The sequence below is a fragment of the Schistocerca cancellata genome, chromosome 8 (genome assembly GCF_023864275.1).
Source record: "Schistocerca cancellata isolate TAMUIC-IGC-003103 chromosome 8, iqSchCanc2.1, whole genome shotgun sequence".
Lineage (NCBI taxonomy): Eukaryota > Metazoa > Arthropoda > Insecta > Orthoptera > Acrididae > Schistocerca > Schistocerca cancellata.
The window spans coordinates 23,567,724-23,584,843 of NC_064633.1; the positions used below are offsets into that span (position 1 = coordinate 23,567,724).

At 45.3% G+C, this 17,120-nt stretch overlaps 1 protein-coding gene across 2 annotated transcripts in view; it reads right to left on the minus strand.

Annotated features, from left to right (window-relative positions):
- Window positions 1-17,120, minus strand: part of LOC126094689 (uncharacterized) — a 507,242-nt gene that overhangs the window by 150,765 nt on the left and 339,357 nt on the right. Inside the window, exon 4 of one of the 2 annotated variants that reach the window (XM_049909211.1) lies at window positions 2,922-3,080. The exons of the other annotated variant lie outside the window; for it this stretch is intronic. The gene's annotated coding sequence lies outside the window, so the exon portion shown is untranslated. The remainder of the gene's footprint in view (window positions 1-2,921; window positions 3,081-17,120) is intronic. 2 annotated transcript variants of the gene reach the window in all.

Sequence of the window (17,120 nt, forward strand, 5' to 3'; positions counted from 1 at the left end):
AGCGAGCGCCACTACTGCCAGCTAAATAAAAGATTCAAACCACTGAAGGCACTAACTACTGATAGGCATAGTTAGCAAATGAAAGATTTTGATTGAGAACAAACAATGTATTTACCTTAATAGTATTGAAAAAGCATAATATACATAGCAGTTCATAATATCCAGTATTACAAATTTCATAACTCCACCATCTCTCTCCCCACATCCACCACTGTTGGCGGCTCACCTCCAACTGCGCAACGCTACGCGCTGTTCACGTCCAGCTGCCCAACACTACAATGGCAGACAACAATGCAAACTAGCTAAAGACTGCACACAGCACAGCCAGTGATTTTCATACAGAGCGCTACGTGGCGTTACCAATAAGAAAACCTGAACAGCCTACTTACAACATGAAGTATTAGTTTTATATGATCTGAAGATATACCCTCCAGGGTATGAAACCGGTCGTCATACAGTGAAAGCACAATAAACAGCTATTGCGCATTTGGACTTTCACTAACATCGGACATAGTAAAACTGTCTAGTGCATTAATCAGACATGGTAAAATAGTCTAATACATGCACTAGGTTATTTTACCATGTCTGATTTTAAATTGGTTGATTGTTAATGTATGCTTTCCCGGCGTATGCAGCCGGCGAAGAAGATGATGAGTATGTCACTCGTCGAAACGTCGCAGTTTGAAGACACCGCCACACGGCTGGAAGCCCGAGAACTCTTCGCCATCTGGTTGATTGTTCTTCGCATTGTATTTCAAATATTGCTGCACGTAATTTTAATGCGTTAACAACACTGAAGCGTCAAAGAAACTGGTATAGGCATGCGTAATAAAATACAGAGACATGTAAACTTGCAGAATACGGCGCTGCGGTCGGCAACGCTTATGTAAGACAAGTATTAGATCGGTTATTGCTGTTACAATGGCAGGTTATCAAAATTTAAGTGAATTTGAACGTGGTGTTATAGTCCGCGCACGAGCGATGGGACACAGCATGATCGGACACAGCACCTCCGAGGTAGCGATGAAGTGGGGATTCTCCCGTACGACCACCTCACGAGTGTACCGTGAATATCACGAATCCGGAAAAACATCAAATCTCCTCCGACATCGTTGCGGCCGGAAAAAGATCCTGCAAGAATGGGACCAACGAAAGTGAAGAGAATCGTTAAACGTGACAGAAGCGCAACCATACCGCAAATTACTGCAGATTTCAATGCTGGGCCGTCAACAAGTGTCAGCGTGTGAACCATCCAACGATACGGGCTTACGGAGCCGAAGGCCCACTCGTGCACCCTTGACGACAGCACGAGACAAAGCTTTACGCTTCGCCTGTGCCTGTCAGCACCGACATTCGATTGTTGATGACTGGAAACATGTTGTGTGGTCGGACGAGTCTCGGTTCAAACTGTATCGAGCGGATGGACGTGTACGGGTATGGAGACAGCCTCATGAATCTATGGACCCTGCATGACAGCAGGGGACTAAGCTGGTGAAGGCTCTGTAATGGTATGGGGCGTGTGCAGTTTGAGTGATACGGGACCCTTGATACATCTAGATACGGCTCTGACAGGTGATCCAGACTTAAGCATCCTGTCTGATTACCTGCATCCATTCATGCCCATTGTGCATTCCGACGGACTTCGGCAATTTCACTAGGACAATGCGACACCTCACACGTCATCAATTACTACAGAGTGTCTCCAGGAACACTCCTCTGAGTTCAAACGCTTCCGCTGGCCACCAAACTCCTCAGACATTAACATTATTGAGCTTATCTGGGATGACTTGCAACGTGCTGTTCAGAAGAGATGTCCACTCCCTGGTACTCTTACGGATTTATGGACTGAGCTGCAGAATCCATGGTGTCAGTTCCCTCCAGCACTACTTCAGACATTAGTCGAGTCCATGTGACGTCGCGTTGTGGCACCTGTGTGTGTTCACGGGTGCCCTACACGATATTAGGCAGCTGTACCTGTTTCTTTGGCTCTTTAGTGTATATTCAGAGAGTGTCGAACAATTATCCGGCCGCTGTGGCCGAGCTGTTCTAGGCACTTCAGTCCGGAACCGCGCTGCTGCTACGGTCGCAGGTTCGAATCCTGCCTCGGGCATGGATGTGTGTGATGTCCTTAGGTTAGTTAGGTTTAAGTAGTTCTAAGTCTAGGGGACTGATGACTTCAGATTTTAAGTCCCCTAGTGCTTAGAGCCATTTTTTTTTTCAAACAATGACCTTGACGTATACGAGCTCTCGACACGTTAACTGGTATGTGACGACAGCGGAAGAAAACCGGACACGAGGACGACGTGTATTCACTAAATGGTGGTTCATTACCAAAATAATTTTATAGCAGACGTCGGAAAAATTACAGAAATAAGTGATGAGTTACAAAACCTGCTATTAGCCGATACACGCAAGTTGCAATGCCCAAAAGAATACACGAATTGCGCGCTTTCTTGGTCGTTGGGACATAGCTATGACACTGGTCTTCATCATTTTGTTCGCACTGGACGTGCTTTTTATGTTTCTCGTCTCAAGCAGGTACTGCACACCGAACCTTTTCCAAGCATCACTGTTTTTCTACTGGAGCAGTTGTGTTGTTGCATATAATTCATCACTTAATTTTCGTGTTACACATTCGACAGCGTATTAACATACAGCTTTGTTAGAAGCCACATGAACCAGAGAATCACTCTTTTCCTTTTTACCTTATCAGTGCTTCTTTTCAACGCTAGGATCGTGCACTCAGTTTCCATACTAAGCTACGACTAGCCTCACACTCCTGTTCTCAGACTCGTCATACTCGCCGAAATGCAGCGGAAAGCAGCGAACAGCGGCGCCTTGATTTCCAATGTATGCAACCCTCAGCATCATACTCGTACTCGCCACGCTTGTGGCCTCCACAGTATCCAGTGTGTACTCACCCGCGCCGTGATCCAGGCCCCGCGGCCGCTGTGGCACGAGGATGGGATGGAGGCGGCGTTCCTGGAAGGCGGCCTTCACATTGGCGGCGGTTGCTGCGTGGGCGGTGGCGGCAGGGGCAGGAGATAGCAGCGGCAGGAAGCCGGGGCGATGCCGCAAGCCTGCAACACCAGGCGCCGTGTCTGCTGGGGAGCCACACAGACACACACACACACACACACACACACACACACACACACACACACACCTACCTTTCACGCACTGATTCCCACTTATTAACTGTGTGGTCCACAGATACTAAACCAGAATGAAAAATGCTCCTATCCTAGCACAAAAAAAGGCGAATACGTCCTGAGGAGAGTTACGGAAATACCAGAAGGGAACTAGCTTTTCGCCTTATCTGGCACCTTCAAAGACATTTAAATCAAAACATCTTGACATTTATGCTTTTCTACGCTACTGCCGATTAAAAATGCTACACCAAGAAGAAATGCAGATGATGAATGGGTATTCATTGGACAAATATATTATACTAGAACTCACATGTGATTACATTTTCACGCAATTTGGGTGCATAGATCCTGAGAAATTAGTACCCAGAACAACCATCTCTGGCCGTAATAACGGCCTTGATACGGCTAGGCATTGAGTCAAACAGAGCTTGGATGGCGTGTACACGTACAGCTGCCCACGCAGCTTCAACACGACAGTACAGTTCATCAAGAGTAGACACTGCCATATTGTGAAGAGCCAGTTGCTCCGCCACCATTGACCAGACGTTGTCAATTGGTGAGACATCTGGAGAATTTGCTGGCCAGGGCAGCAGTCGAACATTTTCTGTATCCAGAAAGGCCCGTACAGTACCTGCAACATGCGGTCGTGCATTATCCTGCTGAAATGTAGGGTTTCGCAGGGATCTAATTAAGGGTACAGCCACGGGTCGTAACGCATCTGAAATGTAACGTCCGCTGTTCAAAGTGGCGTCAATGCGAACAAGAGGTGACCGAGACGTGTAACTAATGGCACCCCATACCATCACGGCGGATGATATGACAGTATGGCGATGACGAATACACGCTTTCAATGTGCGTTCACCGCGATGTCGCCAAACACGGATCCGACTATCATGATGCAGTAAACAGAACCTGGATTAATCCGAAAAAATGACTTTTTGCCATTTGTGCACCCACGTTCGTCGTTGAGTACACCATCCCAGGGGCTCCTGTCTGTGATGCAAAGTCAAGGGTAACCGCAGCCAAGGTCTCCGAGCTGATAGTCCATGCTGCTGCAAACGTCGTCGAACTATTCGTGCAGATGGTTGCTGTCTTGCAAACGTCTCCATCTGTTGACTCAGGGATCGAGACGTGGCTGCACGATCCGTTATAGCCATGAGGATAACATGCCTGTCATCTCGACTGCTAGTGATACGAGGCCGTTGGGATCCACCACGGCGTTCCGTATTACCCTCCTGAAGCCACCGATTCCATATTCTGCTAACAGTCATTGGATCTCGACCAACGCGAGAAGCAATGTCGCGATACGATAAACCGCAATCGCGATGGGCTACAATCCGACCTTTACCAAAGCCGGAAACGTGATGGTACGCATTTCCCCTCCTTACACGAGGCATCACAACAACGTTTCACCAGGCAACGCCGGTCAACTGCTGTTTTTGTATGAGATCGGTTGGAAACTTTCCTCATGTTAGCACGTTGTAGGTGTCGCCACTGGCGCCAACCTTGTGTGAATGCTCTTGAAAGCTAATCATTTGCATATCACAGTATCTTCTTCCTGTCGGTTAAATTTCGCGTCTGTAGGACGTCATCTCGTGGTGTAGCAATTTTAATGGCCAGTAGTGTATTTCTTAGTATTAGTATCCATATCGTATAATATAAGGCATCGTCTCAAGTAATGTTACATGATGCCATCATGTCATCCAATACTGAATTTCTCATTTCGTGCAATATGGAACCACCTGTCATTACAGTATAGGATACATGGATCCCCAGTCTGAGATACTTCCTATTATTGATCCACACCCACTCTTAGACATTTCCTATTGCAAATTCATGCTGATTCTCGGATACTTTCTACTGTAGATGCATCCCACTCTCTAAAAGCACTTAAGTTTGTTTATTTGTTACTACAACCCTCACCATGCATGTAACAGGGGTTGGGTCAAAGAGCGCTCACTGCGCTGGGGGAGTAGGTTTAACTCACACAAAAGCGAGATGTTCTGATTTGAATGTCCCAGACGTTGCCAGATAAGTCCAAAAACTAGTTCTCTTTTTCCACATCCCAAACTCTGCCCAGGACATATTCACCTTTTTTATGCTACGACAGTAGCATTTTTTATTCTGGCTCCCAACTTCTACTCTACCATAATCTTCACATCAGACCGTCATACCTTGGCAACCGACGTCGTTTTTCTTGACTCAGGCGACGATTGATCCGATATGCGTTTTTTATTGTCTTTCTAACCTCGTAGCTTATCTCGTGGCAACGGATAAAACTTTCACAAAACAAAGACCATTAATTACATATATTTGTCTAACTTACTACAAAATTTGAACTGACTCGCACAAGTTTGAAACATAGAAGTAGTGCGCGTAAAAAATAAACCTCACAAAAAACGCTTATTTATTTGATTCATTTTACGTCATTTGCGTGCATTCAACTCACAAGAACGAATTTTACGTCTTACATTTAGCTTTGCTTTAAATCATCGTATATCGACAACGGATAAGGATGACTGGATTTGAAAAAATTCGTTTTGAGTTTATCCATTTGTCTACCTGATCTATTCGAGATTCTGTTCTGCGCTCTTTAAGGGTGACTGTTTTTGCATGTAAAATCCGAACCGTGCACACTGAAATGGTGCCATCACCTAAGCATTAATTTTAGTCCAGTTAAAATCTTTTGCAAAAGTAACTAGTCGATTCGCACAATTTTCCTGGCCGCCAGCTAAGTTTGTCGTTCAAACCTTGCTTAATATACCGAAACATAGCTGCAGTAAGACAAGACGATCGAATGGCTATACAAATGACTGCTGATCCGGGCTAAACCAAAAACATAGCCATTATGGCCGAGAATAACAAACTTTTCACCCAATGCTCCTAGCTGAAATAGGAACCGAGCACCAAGACTCTCCCAGACCGCGATTCTGCACTCGTCCTTCTTCAGTATGTAACGGTAAGGGCCAGTCGCATGAAAACGAGACAGATGGAGAAAAAGAACTAAACGGTTCATTGTTTCAAAAGTGGTCTCCAAAACTTTTAATACATTTATCCGACTGTGAGACAAAACGATCAACGCCTTCATGTGAAAATGTCTGCACTTGTTTACGGAACCATGATTCTATCCAAGTGTGCAGATCTTCAAGCGAAAAAAATCAATGGCTACGAATGTCTTTCTTTGGGACTCCAAAAATTCGGAAATTGCACGGGAAGAGATCGGTGTTCCACGGAGGATGTGTAAAGCGCTTTCCAGCGAAAGTTCTGCAGCGTAATCTAAACAACCTTGCCAACATATCGGCCCTCCCACTTCGGCCGAAGAGCTGCACTCGTGGGTACGACCACGGTGTTCCCTAGACAGCCGCAAACATTTTCCAGGAAGTCATTTTCCATCGTGTCTGAAAGTGTGACATATGTATTAACAGTTATGGCGCTTACTTTTGAAATAATAAACAGTATGCTTACTTTTTTTCTGTCTGTCTCGTTTCCATTTGACTGCACCTCACACTTGCAGAACTCCTCGTGATATGAGAAGTGCTATAGATTTACAAATACTATACGGTGTCTCACAGTGGATGCGTACACCGCAGATGCATCAATTTTGCTCGTTTTTCGCGCGTCTGCAGTACATACGTTGCTCTAGTACTACGTGCTTCCGAAGTTTTTTCGAGAAACCGAGGTCCAAAGTTTCACGAACGGAGTGTTTAATGTCGTACGAGAGCGACATCTGTCGAATAGTGGCGATACCGCAATCTGTTAACGTACTTGTAGTCTCATCCTATTTTATCCGAGTCACTTTTTTTCTGATCTACCAAACACAGGCACCGCTACAATGAATCAAGTCTCTTCTCAGACTAATAATAATAATAGCAATAATAATAATAATGACAATTTATTAATGCGGTACATTCGTAGTGAGGGATAATCGAGATGTAATAAGGAATTATAGTGAAATGACCATCTATTTACGGACACACTGATGCTCATATCGAAAATACAGTTTATGTTATGCTAAGTAGGTGTATCCCTGTATGTTTTCCCGCGATACACACACTTTTCTTCTATTTTAGCCATCTATGTCCCATGTAAATTAATTTCCTCGTGATTTCGGCTTATTTTCTGGTTTTCAGTCCTTCCGCTATTTCTTCATAATTTCGCGCTGTTACTTTCTTCTTTCATTTGTCCATACAATAATGCGCTTTATGAACTTTTCCTGAAAACTCCAAACTTCCTAACACTGTTTCGAAAAATTGGTCCGCCTGAAGTTCATTTCCGCTTAGTCCTTTTTCGCTTTAACTGATTTGTGCCTTGGGATTTTTGTCGAAATGGTCAATTTTATTTTTTAAGATTGTCTTTCCGGGTCCATTCGAACCAAATAACCATAAAACGAAATTCTCCTTTTCTTGAGAGGTTCAGATAGTTTTTCAGTTTGGGTGTGGATTTCTTCAATTATTGCTTCTCGTGCAGCACTCCCAACTTTTCTTGCGTATTCCTTTCTTTCTCGGTCATTCAGGTAGCAGAAGTAGATTTAGTTCTTAGACACATTATGTGAATGAACTGATCACACATAGTGACAGTGGAAGCGACTTCGCTACGGAGGAAAAACATTTAAGCGTGAGAAGCATTTTGCGCCTTATTCGTTAGCGTCGCATTTCTGGTGCGTTCCACTGACGACAGAGGTCGCGAAAGTTCAGCGGAGGCCTCCATGGGCCGTGACTCGAATCAAGAAACAGCAGAAAAGCGTCGCGTGAATGCTGAACAGTCCAATACAACGAGTTCCATTACGACGGCGTTGTTCGTCTTGCGAGGAGAAAAACCCATTAAAAGATTCTGAAAGCGACTGGAGTGGTTCGCCGGAGTCACCCCTTAATTCCAAATGGTATGCGCAGTCGTGGTTCTGCAAATACGCATTAAGCCCCCTTTTACCCGGAATCGACTGCACGCGGACGTGCAACGCCGAAAAACAATTCTATCTGGTGTAAACGCCAGGCGCGCGCGTTCAGCAAACGACATTCGGCCGTGCTCAGTTTGCCTTCACTTGTGTGCCCCAGTGTTACGCTGGTTACCGACCTTTTAGCGTACCATCAAAGACAGTTCGCGTACTCTCCCCTAGCCGCACGGAAATCTTTCGTATGCTTTCTTGCCAGCTTCTGTTGTTCTTGTTGTTGTTGTCATTGTCGTCGTCGTCATCGTCGTCGTTGTTGTAGTTTTTGTTATGTGTTGCATGAGGGACGTTGTGGTCACCGAAGAAAATGTATTGTCGCTGGTAGAAGAATATAGACACCTTACGTGCTTCTGGGATCCGAGAGATTCACAGCACGAATGCGGCAGGAAAAGCAATACAATTGGCAGAAAGTTGCCAAAGCACTGAAGGGGATTACTGGGAGACGTCAGACTATGAATGCATTAGACGCTTGCAATAGCGGGAAGGGGGTGAACAAGCACAAGCTTTGTAATTCTTTTTACAGAATATGTACAGCACAATTAATTTCCTTGAACGTAAACCAGCACGAATATGCTATTATGCTGATTAAAATCTGAACTACACGAAAGAACTGATCATTATGGTTGCTTACATCCGCGGTACATCGCTGATGTTTCGCTGTTATGTTTAAGGCTTTTGATGATACATAAGAATGGTTTACCTGGGATCACGCCATCTGTCTTTTAACAACCGAAACAGCAAATTTTATCAAGAAGTCTATGTGACAGGTCGTATTTCCGGTAATCCCTACCAGACAAAACAGAACGGATTGCCGGACTATTCGCCCATTACAGATAAACTGGTCAGACATGTTTGTGACAGCGTACTGATGATAGTCCATCCACTCATCCCGCCGCTACAGCTTACGACCTCTACATTTGGAACAAGTATCAAAGAAATCATTCTTTCAACGCTCACTTCATCCTCTGTCCTTATTGGCTAACGGTTGTTAAACGTCTATTACAGTGGAATGCGCGCTCGCTGAGATCAAATAAAGACAGTTTGCTTGGCTTCCCCAAAACACGCGACATATTAGTTCAAATGATTCAATGGCTCTCAGCACTATGGGACTTAACATCTGAGGTCATCAGTCCCCTAGAACTTAGAACTACTTAAACCTATCTAACCTAAGAACATCACACACATCCATACCCGAGGCAGGATTCGAACCTGCGACCGTAGCAGTAAAGCGGTTCCGTACTGAAGCGCCTAGAACCGCACGGCCAGCGAGACATATCAGTAAACATGGAACTGACTACACGCCCCTGCATGTAGACCTGTGCGAAACTGGTGATGCAGTAGGAGTCACTTGAAAGGCTACTGGACATAACACACTGAAGTGCCACAATAAACTGATATAGGCATGCGTATTCAAATACAGAGGTACGTAAACAGCCAGAATACGGCGCTGCGGTCGGCAACGCCTATATAAGACAAAAAGTGTCTGGCGCAGTTGTTAGATCGGTTAGTGCTGCTGCAATGGCAGGTTATCAGGATTTAAGTGAGTTTGAACGTGGTGTTATAGTCGGCGCACGAGCGATGGGACACATTATCTCCGAGGTGGCAAGGAAATGGGGACTTTCCCGAACGACCATTTCACGAGTGTGTCGTGAATATCAGTAATCCGGTAAAACATCAAATCTCCGACATCGCTGCAGCCGAAAAGATATCCCGCAAGAACGGGGCCAATGACGACTGAAGAGAATCGTTCAACATGACAGAAGTGCAACCCTTCCGCAAACTGCTCGATATTCCAATGGTGGCCCATCAACAACTGTCAGCATGCGAGCCATTCAACGAAACATCAGCGATATGGGCTTTCGGAGCCGAAGGCCCATTCGTGCAGCCTTGATGACGCACGACATTAAGCTTTACGCCCTGCCTGGGCCCGTCAAAACCGACATTTGACTGTTGATGGCTTGAAACATGTTTCCTGGGCGGGTGAGTATCGTTTAAATTATATCGAACGGATGGACGTGTGCGCCTGTGGAGACAACCTTATGAATCCATGGACCCTGCATGTCAGCAGGTGACTGTTCAAGGTGGTGCAGGCTCTGTAATGGTGTGAGGCGTGTGCAGTTGGAGTGATATGGGACCCCTGATAAGTCTAGGTACGACTCTGATAGGTGACACGTACTTAAGCATCCTGTCTGTTTACCTGCGTCCATTCATGCCCATTGTGCATTCCGACGGACTTGGGCAATTCCAGCAGAACAATGCGACACCACACACGTCCAGAATTGCTACAGAGTGATTGCAGGGACACTCTTCTGAGTTTAAATACTTCCGCTGGCCCCCAAACCTTCCAGAAATGAACATTATTGAGCATATCTAGGATGACTTGGAACGTGGTGTTCCAAAGAGATCTCCACACCCTTCGTATTCTTATGGATTTATGGACAGCACTGCAGGATTCATGGTGTCAGTTCCCGCCAGCACTACTTCAGACATCAGTCGAGTGCATGACACATCGTGTCGTGGCACTTCTGCGTGCTCGCGTGGGCCCTATACGATATTAGGAAGGTGTACCAGTTTCTTTAGCTCTTCGGTATATAAATCTCTTATCAGTACACCGAGCACCAGATGCGAATATAAATTGTGAAAGATCGTGTGATTTGATCGGCGCTAATGAACAAACCGCGCTCGCACGCTGTAGTTCGTTCCGTGCGGACAGTACATCGTGCACTTTCACCAGTTTGGTAGGATGAATTTCTGCTATTGCAGAAAGGCGGGCAGCTTCGGAAGCTTATAGGCGACGCCCAAAGTCTGAACATTTTGTGCAATTCAATCGTGTACAGGCGAAAGCCAAGTACCTATTGAAAAGAAAAGAAAGGACCAGCTGGTAAATCCTTTGTGACAGTCTGAACCAATCCACAATAATTTAAAATAATATAAATCGTATTCTCAGAACGTCCGCTAGGTGTGATACATTCGTCATGCGCTCGCCACCCGTTCTGACTGCAATTTTACACTCCGTCCCGCCGAACGGGCAGTGGTACACGGTCTGGAAAACGTCCAACTGGAGGATGACCAGTCTCATCATCTCAGTGAACCATTCTGCGACAAGAATCTTCACAGGACACTGGCACAAGATACGAATACCGCACCCAGACCGGAAACATATCCTATATTATGATGCGGCTGGTTCCAGAGGTGGGAAAACGGTAACTGTTCAGATTTAGTCATGCAGCATCGTACACTCACATTGATATTCCGGAGCTGAAAACTGGTCGCATTATCCCCATTTACAAGACAAGAGTGGGAAGCAGCTACATCATATACGCTACTAACATTATCATCACGTTTTTACAAATATTTAGAGCGTATAATTGTAATAGTGAGTAGAAATCAGTATCTTCCTCCAAACGGGCAATAGGGTTTTAGAAAAGGTCGAGGCACTTCTGCTGACATCGCTTTAGTAACTGACATGCAGATTTCACTTAGTGACAAGTAGTATCTGCTGGCAGTTTACAGGACCTTTCCAAAACCTATGATTGTGTTCTGCTCCCACTATCAGCGCAGGTTGAAAAACCTTGGCGTGCCTAGTATGTCTATTCGCAGTCTATACCAATTACTGAACAATAGAGCATTAAATATACAACAAGATGAGGGATACATAGAGCCCCGGCACAGGAGCAGAGGTTCGGTCCTATCGCCGCTATTATTTAATCTATACGCTGCGGAACTTTCAAAGGAACTATTCCGGCATTTGCCTGGAGCGATTTAGGGAAATCACGGGAAACCTAAATCAGGATGGCCGGACGCGGGATTGAACCGTCGTCCTCCCGAATGCGAGTCCAGTGCGCTAATCACTGCGCCACCTCGCTTGGTACACCGGAGAGAGTGGAGGCGAACACAAGGGAATGCGCATTCGCCAGTGTTCACTGTCAGTGGCAGTCGCTTTTATCTGCCGACAAGCGTTTACACTAGAGGGAGCGAAAGAACAGCAGATAACAAATATAGCTTATGAACGCTGCATTTTTATGTCCTGTTCATAATAATCAGCACACAGGCTACAACACTACTTACAAAGAACCCTTTGATTGCGAGGTCACAAGTTCACATTTGAAAGTGTTGTATTGACAGTTGACAAGAAAAATAGTAGATGCTAATGACTCACCATGTCCATCAAGTGGACGACAGAAAATGAGCAATCCGGAACCGCGCGACGGTCGCAGGTTCGAATTCTGCCTCGGGCATGGATGTGTATGATGTCCTTAGCTTTGTTAGGTTTAAGTAGTTCTTGAGTTCTATAGGACTGATGACATCAGATGTTAAGTCCCATATTGGTTCAAATGGTTCAAATCGCTCTGAGCACTATGGGACTCAACTGCTGAGGTCATTAGTCCCCTAGAACTTAGAGCTACTTAAACCTAACTAACCTAAGGACATCACAAACATCCATGCCCGAGGCAGGATTCGAACCTGCGACCGTAGTGGTCTTGCGGTTCCAGACTGCAGCGCCTTTAACCGCACAGCCACTGCGGCCGGCGTCCCATATTGCTCAGAGCCATATGAACAGAAATGAGTGTACAGTGATCAACCTTATACGAGATGTTTGTATTACACTTCACAAAATGGACATCGTCGACTTTCAAGAAATGTTCAAAACAAACCATTAACTTGCACGAACACCGAATAAAAAATGGCGCGCTACAGTGATGACAAAGGTTCGCACCATCAAGGTCGAAGGTGAAGTCCTTGGAAGTTACAAACCGTACACGACGTTGAAGTATGTATTCACTTTCAAATAATGCATATAGAATCATACTGGTCTAACGGAGCGATGAGAACTGAAGGAATGTGATGGCATGCAACCGAATGCGAAACAGTCTGTGATGGAGCTTATCAAGAAAGCAGGCGTAGCTGCAGACAGTGCGATAAAATGTTTTACAGGTACCGAAAAAACAAGCATCCAGAGGCTGAATTTATCCAGTGGTTCCACACGTGGCATAAATTGAAATGTCACTCTTTTGAGGACGGATAGTTTGCTCTAACGAATATTATTTTTATGCGGACACCAGGAATCAACCAACAACCAGTTACTTTGACCAGCTACTGGCCAAGAGCAGTACTCACACCACAGCTGTAGTTCTCTTACGACCGTTTTCCCGCTCTTGCTTGCTGTGACGTAAATATTCACTACTGCACTTCAAGGTCACGAACACGACAAAGAATTGTACGGGGCCGAGCATCTGCAACTTCTTGGAGCCCAACAAATAACTTTGCAGCCAATTTACCATCCAATAGCCATAATTGTATACTTTTGCGTTACGGCATTGATGTTAGTTGATCTTGATAAACTCTCTTGGCTTGTCTAGTTTCCACGGTTTTTTCCTTTGGCCTTCCTCTTCAAATTCTGATTGGTCGGAGGAGAAAACAGATTCCTTACTTAACAATGGGTAAGTTTGTTTATCTAATCTACAAATTTTCGGGCTGATTCCGTAATTTGCTGTGCATCGTCAATTGACGTTTTGTTTGAAATTTCCGTATCTTCTTATCTTAGGTCCGCTGTAGCCCTGTTTGAAGTTACGCAACCATCCACTGCTTTCCTTGGAATCACTGTGATCCATGACCTGCGCAATTTCATTTGCGTAATGTAGTAGGTCACTATCATGCGCATCCTCTAAACTGTATCGAGCGTCCTTGAAAAGTACAAACATTAGTTTGTAAAACGTGCGCCATGCCCTCCCTTGAATATCCGTAGTTTTTCTTGTGCACTACACGGTCATATTGCTGCGGAGTTATTCGAAATCTGTCCGTAATTTCTTTTTTACAAAACTGTGCATGATCTTGCATGTACGTAATCATGTTTAGCACGCGCTCCCTGGACAACGATTGCCCTTCACTACGTTTCACTCGAAAAAATGGCTCTGAGCACTAAGGGACTTAGCTTCTGAGGTCATCAGTCCCCTAGAACTTAGAACTACTTAAACCTAACTAACCTAAGGACATCACGCACATCGATGCCCGAAGCAGGATTCGAACCTGCGACCGTAGCGGTCGCGCGGCTCCGGACTGTAGTGCCTTCATTCGAGACGGGATTTGTAGCTCCCTGTCTGACAAGGCTAATGAACTACGTGGTTCGACACCTATTCCAATACCACCTTCACTTGTTAAGCACGTATCGTAATCGTCGTGTTTCTCATATACATTGTCCGCGCAGTCGAGCGTATACGATACCACACATTCCACAGGCTCATCTTGCACAAACTCTAATATTTCCTCTGCCTCTCCTTTCTCACTCTGCGGAATCCCTTGGGTTCTTTTCCGACGACATGCCAACTTCGGCAGCTGTTGTTTTACGAGGCGTGTTTTTTAAGTAAGTACCGTTTTGAAATTTAAAAAAAAAGTCGGGCTAAGATATCTCAATAATTTTATTTTTACATGAAAGTCTGTACCTTAATCTACGCACTGACGCCATTACAGTCTGATTCTTCCTCGTTTACGTTGTGTACTGAGTGTTTAATATGCCTCCGATAATCTTGAGCCCCGCCGACTGTCAAGTACGAGCTGTTATAAGATTTCTTAGCGCTAAAGGCCTAAAAACAATCGATATTCGTCGTGAGATCTGTGCAGTTTACGGAGAAAACATGGAATGGTAAGAAAGTGGGTGAGAGCATTTAAAGATGAGCGCACAAAAATGTACATGACGAACAACGGAGTGGGCGTCCTTCGGTCCTTAATGAAAGTTTGGTGCAGGAAGTGGACAATAACGTGAGAGAAAACAGACGCTTTACGATTTCCTCCTTGCTGGATGACTTTCCTAATGTCTCTCGTAGTGTTTTCTATGGCATTGTAATCGAGCACTTGAATTACCGAAAATTGTGCGCACGTTGGGTACCGAAAATGTTGACGGATGAGCACAAAACCAAACGTTTAGACAGTGCACTCTGACTTTCCTTGAGCGGTACCACAACAACGGTGATAATTTCATAAGCCAAATTGTTACCGGCGATGGAACATGGGTGACCTACGTCACACCAGAATCAAAGCAACAGTCCATGGAAGTTGAGCAAGACAATGCCCGTCCGCATGTGGCGAATTAGACCAAAGATCTCATCACATCTTTTCGATGGGAAACTCTAGATCATCCTCCGTACAGCCCCGATCTTGCGCCCAGTGATTACCATCTGTTCCTGCACTTGGAGAAACACCTGGGCGGTCAGCGTCTTTAAGACGATGACGAAGTCAAAACAGTGGTGATGCAGTGGTTAACAAGTCAGGCGGCAGACTTCTATGAGGAGGGTATTCAAAAACTGGTACAACGTTATGACAAGTGCCACAATTTTGACGGATATTTGTAGAAAAATAAATTAAGGTACAGGCTTTCATGTAAAAATAAAATTATTGAGATATCTTAGCACGTCTTTTTTTTAAATTTCAATACGGTACTTACTTGAAAAGTACGCCTCGTAGATACAATGCAGTGTTTGCTTTGTTTATCGTTGCCATTGCTGTGCTTCGTGTCAACACCACCAACACTGTAGCAGTATTGTGAGTTACTCGACTGAGCAGTTCAACTACGCTCCGTAGCCTCACGACTTTAGCATGCAATATTGTGGTTGCACGGTACACAATATGTGGGGCTTCGTCGAGTGCCGCGCACACCATTCGCGTTTTGCTCACATGTTACTTGTCAGCCAGTTACAGAAAGTACAGGGCTATTACAAATGGTTGAAGCGATTTCATAAATTGACTGTAGCTCCATTCATTGACATATGGTCACGACACACTACAGATACGTAGAAAAACTCATAAAGTTTTGTTCGACTGAAGCCGCACTTCAGGCTTCTGCCGCTAGAGCGCTCGAGAGCACAGTGAGACAAAATGGCGACAGGAGCCGAGAAAGCGTATGTCGTGCTTGAAATGCACTCACATCAGTCAGTCATAACAGTGCAACGACACTTCAGGACGAAGTTCAACAAAGATCCACCAACTGCTAACTCCATTCGGCGATGGTATGCGCAGTTTAAAGCTTCTGGATGCCTCTGTAAGGGGCAATCAAGGGGGGTCGGCCTGCAGTGAGCGAAGAAACGGTTGAACGCGTGCGGGCAAGTTTGACGCATAGTGATGTGAAAGATTCAGTGTTTAAACCTTCTCTACCAAGAAACGTGCCAGAACTGCGAGCTCGCATCAACAATGCTTTCGAACTCATTGATGGGGACATGCTGCGCCGAGTGTGAGAGGAACTTGATTATCGGCTTGATGTCTGCCGAATCACTAAAGGGGCACATATCGAACATTTCTGAATGCCTAAAAAAACTGAGTTTTTGTATGTGTGTGCAAAGCATTGTGAAAATATCTAAAATAATAAAGTTATTGTAGAGCTGTGAAATCGCTTCAATCATTTGTAATAACCTTGTACTCGCAGGGAAGTATCAGACAGCAACCATGAGCTAATATTCGCCCAAAGTGTAAACAATTCTGCGAGTATATAAAACTTCCTGGCAGATTAAAACTGTGTGCCGGACCGAGACTCGAACTCGTGACCTTTGCCTTTCGCGGGTAAGTGCTTTGCAAGGTCGCAGGAGAGCGTCTGTGAAGTTTGGAAGGTAGGAGACGAGGTACTGGCGGAATTAAAGCTGCGATGACGGGGCGTGAGCCGTGCTTGGGTAGCTCAGTTGATGGAGCGCTTTCCCGCGAAAGGCAAAGGTCCCGAGTTCGAGTCGCGGTCCGGCACACAGTTTTAATCTGCCAGGAAGCTTCATATCAGCGCACACTCCGCTGTAGGGTGAAAATTTCATTCTAATTCTGCGAGTACTGTCCGAGAGTACCAAACTGTCTGGGAGCAAAAAAACGCTCACATGTAGCCCAACTTATACCGTCTTTCTTTCTGTTTTTTTATTTTTTTTTTTGATCAGTTTTTGAGCCCGTCTGTGCGTGCGTCCCTGGTACGGCCCAGAGGGCGCAGCCGCCAGGCCAGATTTCCGTGGCGCCTGGGGCAGCGCAAGCAGAGCAGAGGGCCGGCCGCTGCGGCAGAG